Here is a 15,008-nt window from a genome sequence, read left to right on the forward strand (position 1 = left end):
GATGGGCACACAGTCGGCAATGAGGATGTTAATACGATGACATGGGATGATTTTACGACGATATTCGATGCTAAGTTTGCACCAGTGATTGAGGTGCAATAGTTGGCACGAGAGTTTTAGGATCTCCGCCAGACTACTAAGACGGTGGCTGAGATCACTGCGATGTTTCGTGAGGGGGCAATGTTGGTTCCTTAGTATGTAGCAGATGAGGAGATGAAGAAGGCGAGGTATCATGAGATGTTGAGGAGTGATATTCGACAATTTGTGAGATGATCCAGCTGCAAGACGCTAGAGGATATGATAGCATGGGCTAAAGAGATGGAGATTGATCTTCAGATGTAGAAGAAGAGGAACCCTGATTATGTGCCAAGTGAAAAAGTTTCAGGAAAGAGGCCCAAGGTTGTTGATATCAGAGGCAAGGGCCAGCAGGACCGGGGCCACTATGGCAAGTGCGGTAGGTCACACGATGGGGCGTGCAGGGTTGGTGGTTCTGGCAACTTCAAGTATGGCCGGACAGGTTATATCAGCCGAGATGTACTGCTACCACCACCACCACCACCCCGGTATCTGATCTAATTTGCTTTCATTGCAATCTGAGGGGACACAAGAAGGCCCATTGTCCGAGTTTGACAACAACAAGACCATTGTCAGAAGCTGCTCTTGCAACTCTACAGATTATTGACGGTCGCCTGGGCATGGCGGATACACCTGTGGCGAAAAACTAGGCTTTCCAGTTAACAGCCGAGGAGGCTCATGCAGATCCTGACGTGGTGATGGGTATGTATCTTCTCCTTATCTCTTTATTTATATTGAATTGCCTGCTTATATTTATGGGTTTTATTTTAGGATCGTTCCTTGTGAACGTTATCTCTGCATTGGTATTGTTTGATTCGAGGGCTATGTGACAACCCGAAATTTTCCATTCAAATCAAACCACATCAATCCAATAGTAGTAGAGCAGTTTCAGTGAAAATTCAAACTTTTGGAATAAGTTTGGCAGTTTTAGGGTTTTACACCTAAGGAGTTATTAGGAGAGTGGTTGCACTAGGATTTTGTGCAACACTGTAAATCCATTACTCTAGGTCATTAGAATCCATTCCGAGAATAGAAATATTTTCTGCCAAAAATCTCTGGACTATAAATAGAATTCTGAACCAAATTGGTTCATTATTTGATTTCCAATTAGAGAAAAGCCAAATACTCTCTCACGGATCTTCGGGTTTTCATCCCAGATTGTGAATCTACTTCCCTAAATGTGTTTTAATACTTGTTATATGCTTTATAACATTGATTTCATGTCCAAAACACAAGATCCGGGAGTTTACCGCCCAAGAACGTTCTTGGGGAGTAAACTCCAAAATCAAGCCTAAAGGCCACATAGTCCCATTTTCGTGTTAGGCATCTAGCTAAGGACTTTATGAATGATCATTAGAGGCTAGAAGCAAATCAAAATCACTTAGTTTGAGGAGTTTACGGCCAAGGAACCACCTCTTGGGCCGTAAACTCCAAGTAAAGGGCACAAATGAGTGCCTAGTGATCCTTTAGCCTTAGAACAAGAACCTAGAAGCCTTAAGCAAGTGTTTTAGACCCACAAAACAATTAGAAACCAACTTTGGAAAGGAGTTTACGGCCAAGATGCTCCTTAGGCCGTAAACTCCAAGAATTAGTGCCAAAAACCACTTCAAAGTCATCCTAAGGCTTAGTCATCATTTTTGGCAAGTACCTTAATGTGTTTAGGACCTAAATAACACATGAAAAGCATAAGTGTTGGAGAGTTTACGGCCAAATTATTTCTTGGGCCGTAAACTCCTTTAATGGGGTCAAAGGACACCCTAGACACTTCCTTAGGCCAAGAAACTTGTAGGGCAAGTACTTAGATGAGGTATGGACTAGTTAAAATTCTTAGGACCTCATGTGTGAGGGAGTTTACGGCCCAAAGAGTTCTATGGCCGTAAACTCCATCAAATGGTCCCATTTAGTGCCTTAAACCTCCCTTAATCCAAGTATTGAAGCCTAGACTTGTTCCTAGAATTGTTAGACACTTGAAAGGACAATAAGAACCCTCCCAAGGGAGTTTACGGCCGTAAACTCCAAGGGAAAAGGGTCTTTGGGCCGTAAACTCCCCTTAGGAGTCAATATGGTACCTTAAACTCTTGTCTAGCCTTGAAGCAATTCCCCTCTAAAGTTGTAGTACTTCTAAACTCCATTTCATGGCTTGTTTGAGAGTTTACGGCCAGGAGCTTACTCCCCTGGGCCGTAAACTCTAATGAATATGGTCTTTTGACCTTAAACTTCCATTAGGGGCATTGCACTTCTTTGTTGCAACCCATTAGCCTCCTAGCACTTGACCAAAAGTGTTGACCTCACGCGTAAATGTTTATACTTGCATAGTTAGTGATTAAATCTCTAATTATTTATATACATATGTCTTCATATGTAATTAGGATCATTGTGTGTGTCTAAGTCATCACTTGACACCAAGCACTTGTCCGATCCTTCCGTACGATAACAACCCGTTCATTTCCAGTCACATACTGCAGGTGAGTTCATACCCCTTAACTAATGTTTTAAACTATTTCAAATGTTTTATGGGGGGGGATACAAGTAGAATCATGCTACTTTTTATGTCAATCACATGTGATTAGTAAGTGGGATTATATTACTTATTACATCAATCACATGTGATTAATATACAACATTCAAAAGATTTGGCTACTCATTAGCCGTTTTACCAAACAGTTTCTTTCAAATGATTTTTATAAACATTTTATAGGTTTTCAAACTACTTATTACACTGTACTTCTTACTCTGTCATCAGATTTCAAACTTATTTGCAACTGTGTTTTCAAACAAATGTTCCTTGTACTTATATTGTTTTATCAAACAAATGTTCCTTGTACTTATATCGTTTTATCAGACTTGTGCCTTCAAATTGTTTTATAGATTGACATTAATTCGATCTTTCCTTAGACTAATATTTATATTTCAAAAGTTACTAAAATTATTTATGCTTTGATATTATAAATTGCATGCCTCTATATGTATAGTTATATAAGAAATGTTTAAAAGACTTAGGAAGGTTATCCACCCTATTTCCTTTTCGAGCTTGAGATGTGGTCTGGTGGGATATCGGATACTCGTTCGAAGGTCGTTTAAATATTTGTTATATATCATGTGTACATATAAAGTCATAAAAGGTCCTTCCAATTCATCCTATGCCCTTGGGTAGCAAGGGTATACATCCACGTCCATACGTACCACTTAGATCACTAGTAAGCTACCATATGGGTAGTTCAGGAAGATACTAGAACCATTACTAGAACGCGATATCATACAATGAGTCAGTTCATTCATGAGTCAATACTTTCTAGAACATTACTGTACATTACATATACATCTATACTAGGACGAGAACATATACAATTATACTAGAACGCTTACACTACTATACTTGCTAGATAGAGAGAACACACATTACAGCTAGCACACATAGAACATTACAACTCATTACATTGCTATACTTGGTAGAACAGTCCATTACATTATAGCTAGAACAGTACATTACATTTACATATACGAGAATACGTCGATAGTGTGATTTAAATCGGAGCATGACTTAAAACCTCATGACTTGAGTTGCGGCCAGAGTCTCTTGAAGGGGGAGCGTTGAGTTTGCGTATAGATTCTATAATGGATTGACTATCCTACGCCTTTCTGCTAGCTATAGCCGGACCTGCAGGTCTGCGGGTGCCAAACGTCATACCTTATTTCGACCATTCTTATGTCGATGAACCAGTCCAAAGTATGAGTTTGTGTATAGATCTATGCTGCATTGACAACCCTACACCTTGCTGCTAGCTACAGCCGGACCTGCAGGTCTGCGGGTGCCAAACGTCATTTCTTTATTACGACCATTCATTATGTCGTTGTTACTAGTCGATAGTATGGCGCAATCTATCACATAGTGCCTTTGCCAAAAATCCGGCCTGAGGTAGTTAGTACGGTAGTAGTCCTTTTAGAGCTACGTTTAGTACTACGTTAATTTTTCCAGTACATATTTTTAGTGATAACCTCACTTAAACATAAATGTACAAACTATATTTTTGGATAATGATAGTTATACTTTGGAAAAACACATACTCTTACAAGAGACACACACACAGAACAGTTAGGTCTTGGTAGAAGACACCTTCACATACTAGAAGGAATCATAGGGATTCTAGGGTTTTTCAAACACTTACAATTCATATACATTTACAAATTCTTACAATACATAGACTTACAAATACTTACATACAAATTAAGACACTAAATGCTTATGATCTCACCAGCTTTAAAGCTGATACTCGTTTTCAAAATTACTTGTATCCTCAGGTCATCATAGACAGGTATCGATGCAAGGAGAAAGGAAGATGAAGCTTATTCAAGACTTATCTTTCATTTTGATTTATGCTTTAGTGTTTATCAAAATTTGACAGAATACAATTGTATAATAATTATTTTATTAATGCAATGGATGAAGTTGTTGCTTGTTTACTACTTTACATTGTTGTTGATATTAAACATGACGTCCTCCGCCCCAGAACGTTTCCGCCGTTCTTGGTTTTGGGGTGTGACAGATTGGTATCAGAGCATTGTTTATAGTGAATTAAGTATATCAACCCATAAAAGATATACTAACTATAAATACATAAGGGATTAAAAATACTCTGACCAAGAGTTTATACTTTAAATAGTAAAATATTTAAGTAAGTATACGTGCTGCATTCATACTAAAATCAATGTCATTAAGACAGTACAAAAGAATTACGATTGTTGGGCAACACAAGTGGGCTTAGAGACATATGGTCAAAACTGGGAAGATATAGCCTGATCGCCTATATTATCCGAGGGTTGACTAGCATGTGCCTAAGTTTAAGTGTGTGGTTGCAACAATGCTAAAATCTTACCAACCCTACCACAATGAGAACAATAGAACATAACAATAAATTTAAAATACTATAGGTGTATTTTGGTGCTACAGTAAGTACTATATACTTGAGAATTAAAAAGGGATCTTCATTATTAAGTTGAATAGTTGCTAAGTGGATACACTGAGGCTACATGTAATTAGGATGTTATAGACTCAGAATTTGTGATAATTTTGCCTTACCCCTATTCTGTGTGAATAAGGAGTTAAGGTCACTTATTCGAAGGTCTATCCTGTTTAGATTACACATAGCTGGTATGCACTTCACAAATAGCGATGTAACTAATGAAGGTTTCCTAAATAATTATCTAGATAGTTCGTCTAATAATTATTCTCTTACCCTAACTTCTCGCATAGAAATCATAGCTGGACTCCATCCCCTTGACAACCAGTATCTTCCGAATGAAGTCATAGCTGGTTGGTTTGGAGAAGAACCAGAGAATGATCATCCTATCCCCTTGGATGATCACCGTGATGAAGACTTTTCGTATGATGCTAACCCCGAACCAGAGGTTGAGAACCTACCCCGAGTAGCTCCCGTTTCAATTCCTAACCCTCTTCCGGCTTTTCATGGCCTGACCCTGAGTGAGTGGAATGCTAGGAAACAGGGAGCCAAGGACAAGATCAGTTTATGCTATTTGACGGCGACCGAAGCTTCTACGACTTGAGCAATGAGGGCTTAGCAGATATAGTCTTGCCAATCTTGGTCCGCAGAGAGGCCAGAAATGAGATTCAAGGCAGGACAGCCCTACGTCAGATTACAGAAGTAGTCGCTTATGCTAGAATGCATACCCTCCACACCATTCATCTAGAGGATGCTTACGAGAGATCAGAGAGAAACCATGAAAGCCTATTGCAAACATTGGTTGAATCCCGAGCTGAAGTCTAAGAGCTCCAAGTACGCCAGAAGGTGTGCGAAAGACACCTACTTGACATGGAACGTCAATTGGTTGAACTAAGAGTTCCCCAGAGGGATGACCGTCACCCGTAGTAGACGCTTTACTTTATTTCCCTTATAAAAAGGAATCGTTTTCTGTCTATGCCCGATGTGGTATTTTCTATGAAATTATCTTTTACCGTAAGTACTTTAGTTAGGTCTTTATGCTGTCAGGAACTATCTTCTGTGGATATGATGTAAGACCTTTACAAGGTCATTTTCTTGAATCTTTACATTGTGAATATCCAAGGTATTGACAGCCGGCTAAATTTTGTGTCGTTCTTCATTCAAGTACTTTTATCTTACTTTCATTGGAGCCTATCTGAATCATACTTTAGTCAAGTCATTGAACTATGGTGATTCATTCCAAGAGACACTTCCAAGTCTCTTTTAGTGGTTGGATCTTGTTATTCACCAACCCACGATACCTCAGCTCGAACGACAAACGTCTTGAGACCATTCTAACAACATACTACCCTACAGTACCAGGACTGCATCATAGGGATGTAGGTCAAAACTTAGCGAACATACATTCATTCTTTACCGGGACTGCATCATAGGGACGTAGGTCAAACTTTCGAGAACATACTCTTACTTTTAGCGTGAACAATCTAAGTACATCGGGGTCAACCGGAATCGCTCACAAATCCTTATCTTTCGTATTACAGAATCATGTCGTCATCCGGAAACAACCAGCCAAGCAACGAGACCTCTACTTTTCCTATGGACGCCGCTACCTTTCAAACGGTATTTACAGCTGCCGTAGTAGCTGCAGTAACCGCGGTCGTTGCGCACCGTAGCGCTATCAACACGGTCGATACTGCTGATGGGAATGAAGTTCCAAATCGTGATATCCATCCAGGAAGTCACCCAGCAGTAACAGTCCCGGGCTCGCAAAGCCAGAAAGCAGAGAACAAGAAACGAAAGCGTCAAGCCCGGAAAGAACGCAAGAGAGCCCAAAAGCTGGCTATACCACAGCAGCAAGTGGAAACCCCTGCCGTTCCCATACCGCCCAGGTCATATGAGGGAAAACTCCCGAAGTGTGAGAAGTGTAGTTTCCACCATCATGGGGCTTGCCATGAGATGCAATGTTGCAATTGCCTGAACATAGGGCATTATGCTCGTGACTGTGGAGCACCGAAACGACCTGTCACTCAAGTCCCTTTTATCGAGACTAACCCTGCGCACAAGTTGAGTTATAGCGCAGAACGATTTAAGAAGAAATTTTCAAGGTGGAGTAACGAGGAAGACACTCGTGTCCACATAACATTGGCTAAGCACCGTAATCCCGTCACCAAGGCTAGTACTAGCCATTCATGTCACCAATGTGGTAAGACAGGGCACTTCAAGAGAGATTGCCCGATAACGCAGAATTCTGGCGCAGATGGGAAAATTCTCAGGATCACAGCTGCGGGAGAGCCTGCTCAAGAACCACGTTAATGTATTTAAGGCGTTTCTTTGTAACAGACTTATAAACTAACTAGGACTAGTGCAACTAGAGTCTTACCTTTTGCGAGATCCTGTCTGTATAGGAATTCTCGTGCTGCATATACTTGTCTTTTGTAGTATATCTTATTCGCAGCAATAGTCTTGTGGTAAACCTAAAATACTGTAACTCTGTTCATGGTTGAATAGTTGTGTTTTGTCTGTAACCGTCTTATGTTAATTCTAATGTCTTTAAGGTTTCTGTATGATTCTGACATTATCATACGACTCGATTAAAATTGATCCTCACGAAAACAGCTTCTTGCGTACATCCCTATCTTCTAGATCACTTTTACAACAAAGCCGTCATATCAGAACGCCGAAGTACTCATTCCAGGAGTGCCTCTTAGTTATTTTCTTTCCGAAGAAATCCCCGAAGTACCACTCGTGCAGTACGTCAGGTTCAATCCAGGGATTCATGTAGATGATCTATCACTGAGGAAGGTATACATAAGAGTGTTATATAATCAAGGTTCTACAGGTTTCGAATTGATGATTCCGCCTTAACTCTTTTCCTCCTTAGGATGTGAGGGTAAGGAAGAATCAGTTATTCAACTACCTTTTCAATCTTAATTATATACTACTTGTATACACGAAATTGTGATCGTGAAGCCCTGTATGAATTCTAAAATGGACTTCAGGACGGAGAAACTGCCTAAGTATACGAGTAATCACATCGTCATGTGAATAAACTTAGAACCCAGTACGACTCCCGAAAACAGATCACCCTATAGTTTAAACACCCACGGAGATGCCAGAACAGTGCAGACAACTTAACGAACTACACAGAAATAGAATTAGAAGACTAGGTTTCTCACCCTAGAGAACCTCGGTCAGATGCTTCCAGAGATCGATGGATCGCATCGTGTGTACCTCGGATAACGAGGACTCCGTCAAAGATTTCCATAGAAATCGTTATCTCTACCTCACATAGACGAAATGGTTGAGCAAACACTAGGAAAGAATTACTTCCAGGAATGGACCTGAGATCCGAATATCACCAGTTCGATGTGTTAGGGAAGGATGTCTGGAAGACTATCTTCCGAATTCGATGCGGACACTTCGAGTCCGTAGTGATACCCTTTGGATAGGACCAGTACGCCCATGGTTTTCATGAGCTAAATGAATAGGGTTACGTTTTTCTTACTTGGATCAATTCGTCATTTCTCCATGAAATGACTTACTTATCTACCCTCGTAGTAAGAAGAAAGCCCATGGGAACATTCCTTCAGAGGAACTTCTCGTGAAGTTCTCTAGGCATGAGTTTTGAAATTGAAGAGTCAAATTTCTATGACACACTGTTAGTAATGTAAGAAATTTTGAGCACTTCTTCAATTTGCCAGAACCGTTGAGCATTTATCAACACCAGAGACGCCGACAGCTTTCGCCAAGTGTTAGGTCTTACCGACCTACCGCCTTAGTTCATTCAGAACTCCTCGCAAGCTTCATAAACTCCTACGACTTCGACCCAGCAAGGTGTGGCCTTTGACTGGAAGTTACACAAGAAAAGGAACCTTTGAGATTCCGAGTGAGTGACCAAGTTCTTAAGGATAACTCACTCTGAGAATGGCTTAATACGCTTCGTAAAGCGTGAAAAGCTAATTCCATATTTGACAGGACCTCTGAGATATCTTATCAGAATCTGTCCTGTGCCTCGCACAAACTAGACCTACTCCGCGAACTCAGTATCATACTTTCTACTTTTCGCATCTCGATCGTGAAACCATACCTTTCTGTTTGGACTCTTCCAAGTCCATTCGTCGAGATCTTTGCCTTCGTATTAGAACCGTAGTGACCCTCGACCGAGAGGTCAAGTGGAAGAAGCAACGCCATCGCCAACTAGTGAAGGTTCGTTGGAATACCAACCGAGAGCCCGATTTCACTTAGGTGCGCTAGAACCAATCGATTAGGAAGTTTCCTCCTCACGTCTCGATCATTCGTGCATACTTCCTTGCCTAAATTCTAATTTCGGGACGAAATTCCCTTTAACAGGGGGATGATGTGACAACCCGAAATTTTCCATTCAAATCAAACCACATCAATCCAATAGTAGTAGAGCAGTTTCAGTGAAAATTCAAACTTTTGGAATAAGTTTGGCAGTTTTAGGGTTTTACACCTAAGGAGTTATTAGGAGAGTGGTTGCACTAGGATTTTGTGCAACACTGTAAATCCATTACTCTAGGTCATTAGAATCCATTCCGAGAATAGAAATATTTTCTGCCAAAAATCTCTGGACTATAAATAGAATTCTGAACCAAATTGGTTCATTATTTGATTTCCAATTAGAGAAAAGCCAAATACTCTCTCACGGATCTTCGGGTTTTCATCCCAAATTATGAGTCTACTTCCCTAAATGTGTTTTAATACTTGTTATATGCTTTATAACATTGATTTCATGTCCAAAACACAAGATCCGGGAGTTTACCGCCCAAGAACGTTCTTGGGGAGTAAACTCCAAAATCAAGCCTAAAGGCCACATAGTCCCATGTTCGTGTTAGGCATCTAGCTAAGGACTTTATGAATGATCATTAGAGGCTAGAAGCAAATCAAATAGTGATCCTTTAGCCTTAGAACAAGAACCTAGAAGCCTTAAGCAAGTGTTTTAGACCCACAAAACAATTAGAAACCAACTTTGGAAAGGAGTTTACGGCCAAGATGCTCCTTAGGCCGTAAACTCCAAGAATTAGTGCCAAAAACCACTTCAAAGTCATCCTAAGGCTTAGTCATCATTTTTGGCAAGTACCTTAATGTGTTTAGGACCTAAATAACACATGAAAAGCATAAGTGTTGGAGAGTTTACGGCCAAGAGTATTTCTTGGGCCGTAAACTCCTTTAATGGGGTCAAAGGACACCCTAGACACTTCCTTAGGCCAAGAAACTTTTAGGGCAAGTACTTAGATGAGGTATGGACTAGTTAAAATTCTTAGGACCTCATGTGTGAGGGAGTTTACGGCCCAAAGAGTTCTATGGCCGTAAACTCCATCAAATGGTCCCATTTAGTGCCTTAAACCTCCCTTAATCCAAGTATTGAAGCCTAGACTTGTTCCTAGAATTGTTAGACACTTGAAAGGACAATAAGAACCCTCCCAAGGGAGTTTATGGCCGTAAACTCCAAGGGAAAAGGGTCTTTGGGCCGTAAACTCCCGTTAGGAGTCAATATGGTACCTTAAACTCTTGTCTAGCCTTGAAGCAATTCCCCTCTAAAGTTGTAGTACTTCTAAACTCCATTTCATGGCTTGTTTGAGAGTTTACGGCCAGGAGCTTACTCCCCTGGGCCGTAAACTCTAATGAATATGGTCTTTTGACCTTAAACTTCCATTAGGGGCATTGCACTTCTTTGTTGCAACCCATTAGCCTCTTAGCACTTGACCAAAAGTGTTGACCTCGCGCGTAAATGTTTATACTTGCATAGTTAGTGATTAAATCTCTAATTATTTATATACATATGTCTTCATATGTAATTAGGATCATTGTGTGTGTCTAAGTCATCACTTGACACCAAGCACTTGTCCGGTCCTTCCGTACGATAACAGCCCGTTCATTTCCAGTCACATACTGCAGGTGAGTTCATACCCCTTAACTAATGTTTTAAACTATTTCAAATGTTTTATAGGGGGGGGGATACAAGTAGAATCATGCTACTTTTTATGTCAATCACATGTGATTAGTAAGTGGGATTATATTACTTATTACATCAATCACATGTGATTAATATACAGCATTCAAAAGATTTGGCTACTCATTAGCCGTTTTACCAAACAGTTTCTTTCAAATGATTTTTATAAACATTTTATAGGTTTTCAAACTACTTATTACACTGTACTTCTTACTCTGTCATCAGATTTCAAACTTATTTGCAACTGTGTTTTCAAAAAAATGTTCCTTGTACTTATATTGTTTTATCAAACAAATGTTCCTTGTACTTATATCGTTTTATCAGACTTGTGCCTTCAAATTGTTTTATAGATTGACATCAAGTCGATCTTTCCTTAGACTAATATTTATATTTCAAAAGTTACTAAAATTATTTATGCTTTGATATTATAAATTGCATGCCTCTATATGTATAGTTATATAAGAAATGTTTAAAAGACTTAGGAAGGTTATCCACCCTATTTCCTTTTCGCGCTTGAGATGTGGTCTGGTGGGATATCGGATACTCGTCCGAAGGTCGTTTAAATATTAGTTATATATCATGTGTACATATAAAGTCATAAAAGGTCCTTCCAATTCATCCTATGCCCTTGGGTAGCAAGGGTATACATCCACGTCCATACGTACCACTTAGATCACTAGTAAGCTACCATATGGGTAGTTCAGGAAGATACTAGAACCATTACTAGAACGCGATATCATACAATGAGTCAGTTCATTCATGAGTCAATACTTTCTAGAACATTACTATACATTACATATACATCTATACTAGGACGAGAACATATACAATTATACTAGAACGCTTACACTACTATACTTGCTAGATAGAGAGAACACACATTACAGCTAGCACACATAGAACATTACAGCTCATTACATTGCTATAGTTGGTAGAACAGTCCATTACATTATAGCTAGAACAGTACATTACATTTACATATACGAGAATACGTCGATAGTGTGATTTAAATCGGAGCATGACTTAAAACCTCATGACTTGAGTTGCGGCCAGAGTCTCTTGAAGGGGGAGCGTTGAGTTTGCGTATAGATTCTATAATGGATTGACTATCCTACACCTTGCTGCTAGCTACAGCCGGACCTGCAGGTCTGCGGGTGCCAAACGTCATACCTTATTTCGACCATTCTTATGTCGATGAACCAGTCCAAAGTATGAGTTTGTGTATAGATCTATGCTGGATTGACAACCCTACACATTGCTGCTAGCTACAGCCGGACCTGCAGGTCTGCGGGTGCCAAACGTCATTTCTTTATTACGACCATTCATTATGTCGTTGTTACTAGTCGATAGTATGGCGCAATTTATCACATAGTGCCTTTGCCAAAAATCCGGCCTGAGGTAGTTAGTACGGTAGTAGTCCTTTTAGAGCTACGTTTAGTACTACGTTAATTTTTCCAGTACATATTTTTAGTGATAACCTCACTTAAACATAAATGTACAAACTATATTTTTGGATAATGATAGTTATACTTTGGAAAAACACATACTCTTACAAGAGACACACACACAGAACAGTTAGGTCTTGGTAGAAGACACCTTCACATACTAGAAGGAATCATAGGGATTCTAGGGTTTTTCAAACACTTACAATTCATATACATTTACAAATTCTTACAATACATAGACTTACAAATACTTACATACAAATTAAGACACCAAATGCTTATGATCTCACCAGCTTTAAAGCTGATACTCGTTTTCAAAATTACTTGTATCCTCAGGTCATCATAGACAGGTATCGATGCAAGGAGAAAGGAAGATGAAGCTGATTCAAGACTTATCTTTCATTTTGATTTATGCTTTAGTGTTTATCAAAATTTGACAGAATACAAATGTATAATAATTATTTTATTAATGCAATGGATGATGTTGTTGCTTGTTTACTACTTTACATTGTTGTTGATATTAAACATGACGTCCTCCGCCCCAGAACGTTTCCGCCGTTCTTGGTTTTGGGGTGTGACAGGCTAGCTGATCCTTCATGTCACTTGAGCTTAGCAAGAGGTTTGTCGGAGCTCCAGGGGAGTTGGATTGTCCTTCAGGTGTCGAGATTGCAGATGATCGATTTGTCCAGGTAGCAGGGTTTCATTGGGGTTTTTTTCTCCAGTTGTTAAACGATCAGTATTTGGTTGATTTGGTTCCCCTTCCTTTGTGTGGGAACATGGTTATTGTGGGTATAGATTGGCTAAGCCCCAATGGGGCGGTGATTGATTGTGAGTAGCAGTTAGTTCGAATTCAAACCCAAACTGGGGGAGAGTTAGTGGTTCCGGTAGAGAGAGCTCAGAGTGGGCCAATGTTATGTTCCACAGCAAGGACCAGACGCTATATTCAGTAGGGTTGCTCTAGATTTGTTGCCTATGTTACGGATACCCGTGATAAGGGTAAGGTGATTATGGATGATGTGCCTATTGTGCAAGAATCCGAATGTGTTTCTGGAGGATTTTCCCGTGGTGCCTTTGGAGAGGCAGGCCGAGTTCAAGATTGATGTAGTTCCAGGTGCGACTCCGATAGCCAAAGTACCGTATCGGGTGGCTCCTCTTGAGATGCAAGAGTTGTCGACACAGCTACATGAGCTGTTAGACAAGAGATTCATTCGACCGAGAAGTTTGCCATGGGGAGAGCGGATCTTATTTTTGAAGAAGAATGATGGGTCCCATCCTATGTGCATTGACTACCGGGAGCTGAATAAGGTAACAGTGAAGAACCGCTATCCACTCCCAAGGATTGATGATCCGTTTGACCAGCTACAGGGTGCATGTTGGTTCTCCAAGATTGATTATCGATCGACTTATCATCAGATGAGGGTTACAGATGAGGATGTGCAGAAGATAGATTTCCGGACTCATTATGGTCATTACGAGTTTGTGGTGATGCCTTTTGGTCTCACCAATGCTCTAGCCGCATACATGGATCTCATGAACCATGTGTGCAGGCCGATGATGGATTGGTATGTGATTGTGTTTATCGATGATATCATGGTCTATTCCAAGATCCCGAAGCATAATGAGGAGCACTTGAGGGAAGTGATGTAGACTTTGAGGAGGGAGAGACTTTTCCCAAAGTTCTCCAAGTGTGCGTTCTGGTTGCGCGAGGTGTAGTTTCTGGGGCACTTCATCAACCAGAGTGGTATTCTGGTCGATCCAGCCAAGGTCGAGGCTATGATGCGGTGGGAGGTTTCGAGGTCTCCATCTGATATTTGGAGTTTCCTAGGTCTAGCAGGTTATTATCAGAGGTTAATCCATGATTTCTCCAAGATAGATGTTCTTTTGACTCAGTTGACAAATAAGACAGTTACATTTCACTTGGGGCCTGAGCAGCGGGCAACTTTTGAGACCTTGAGACAGTGGTTGTGTGATGCACCAATTTTGACCCTGCCGGAGGGTGTTGAGGATTTTGTGGTCTATTGTGATGCGTTGGTCACAGGTTTGGGAGTAGTGTTGATGTAGTAGGGTCGCGTGATGGATTACACTTCGAGGCGGCTTAAGCCTCATGAGGATAGTTATCTGAATTATGATTTGGAGTTGGGGGCTATGGTTTTTGCCCTTAAGATTTGGCGGCATTACCTCTATGGGGTCCGTTATACTATTTACACGGATCACAAGAGCCTGAGGTACCTGATGGATTAGCCAAATCTGTATATGGGTCAGCACTGATGGTTGGATGTGGTAAAGAATTATGATTGTGAGATCCTTTATCACTCAGGGAAGGCCAATGTGGTGGCCGATGCTCTCAGCCGCAAGGCGGTTGCGGCTCCGATCAGGGATATATGTTTGAGGATGACCATGATTACTCTGCTATTGGAGAGGATTCGTGAGGCTCAAGTTGAGGCTATCAAGGAAGAGCACTAGAAGAGTGAAAGAATTATGAGTCAGGTGGCTTTGTTTGATTATGATAGCCGTGGGTTGTTGACTCTTCATCGATAGCTTTAGGTTTCGTACTGG

Source organism: Lactuca serriola, chromosome 3, assembly GCF_051521515.1.
Source record: "Lactuca serriola cultivar US96UC23 chromosome 3, Lser_US96UC23_V15, whole genome shotgun sequence".
NCBI classification, from domain to species: domain Eukaryota; kingdom Viridiplantae; phylum Streptophyta; class Magnoliopsida; order Asterales; family Asteraceae; genus Lactuca; species Lactuca serriola.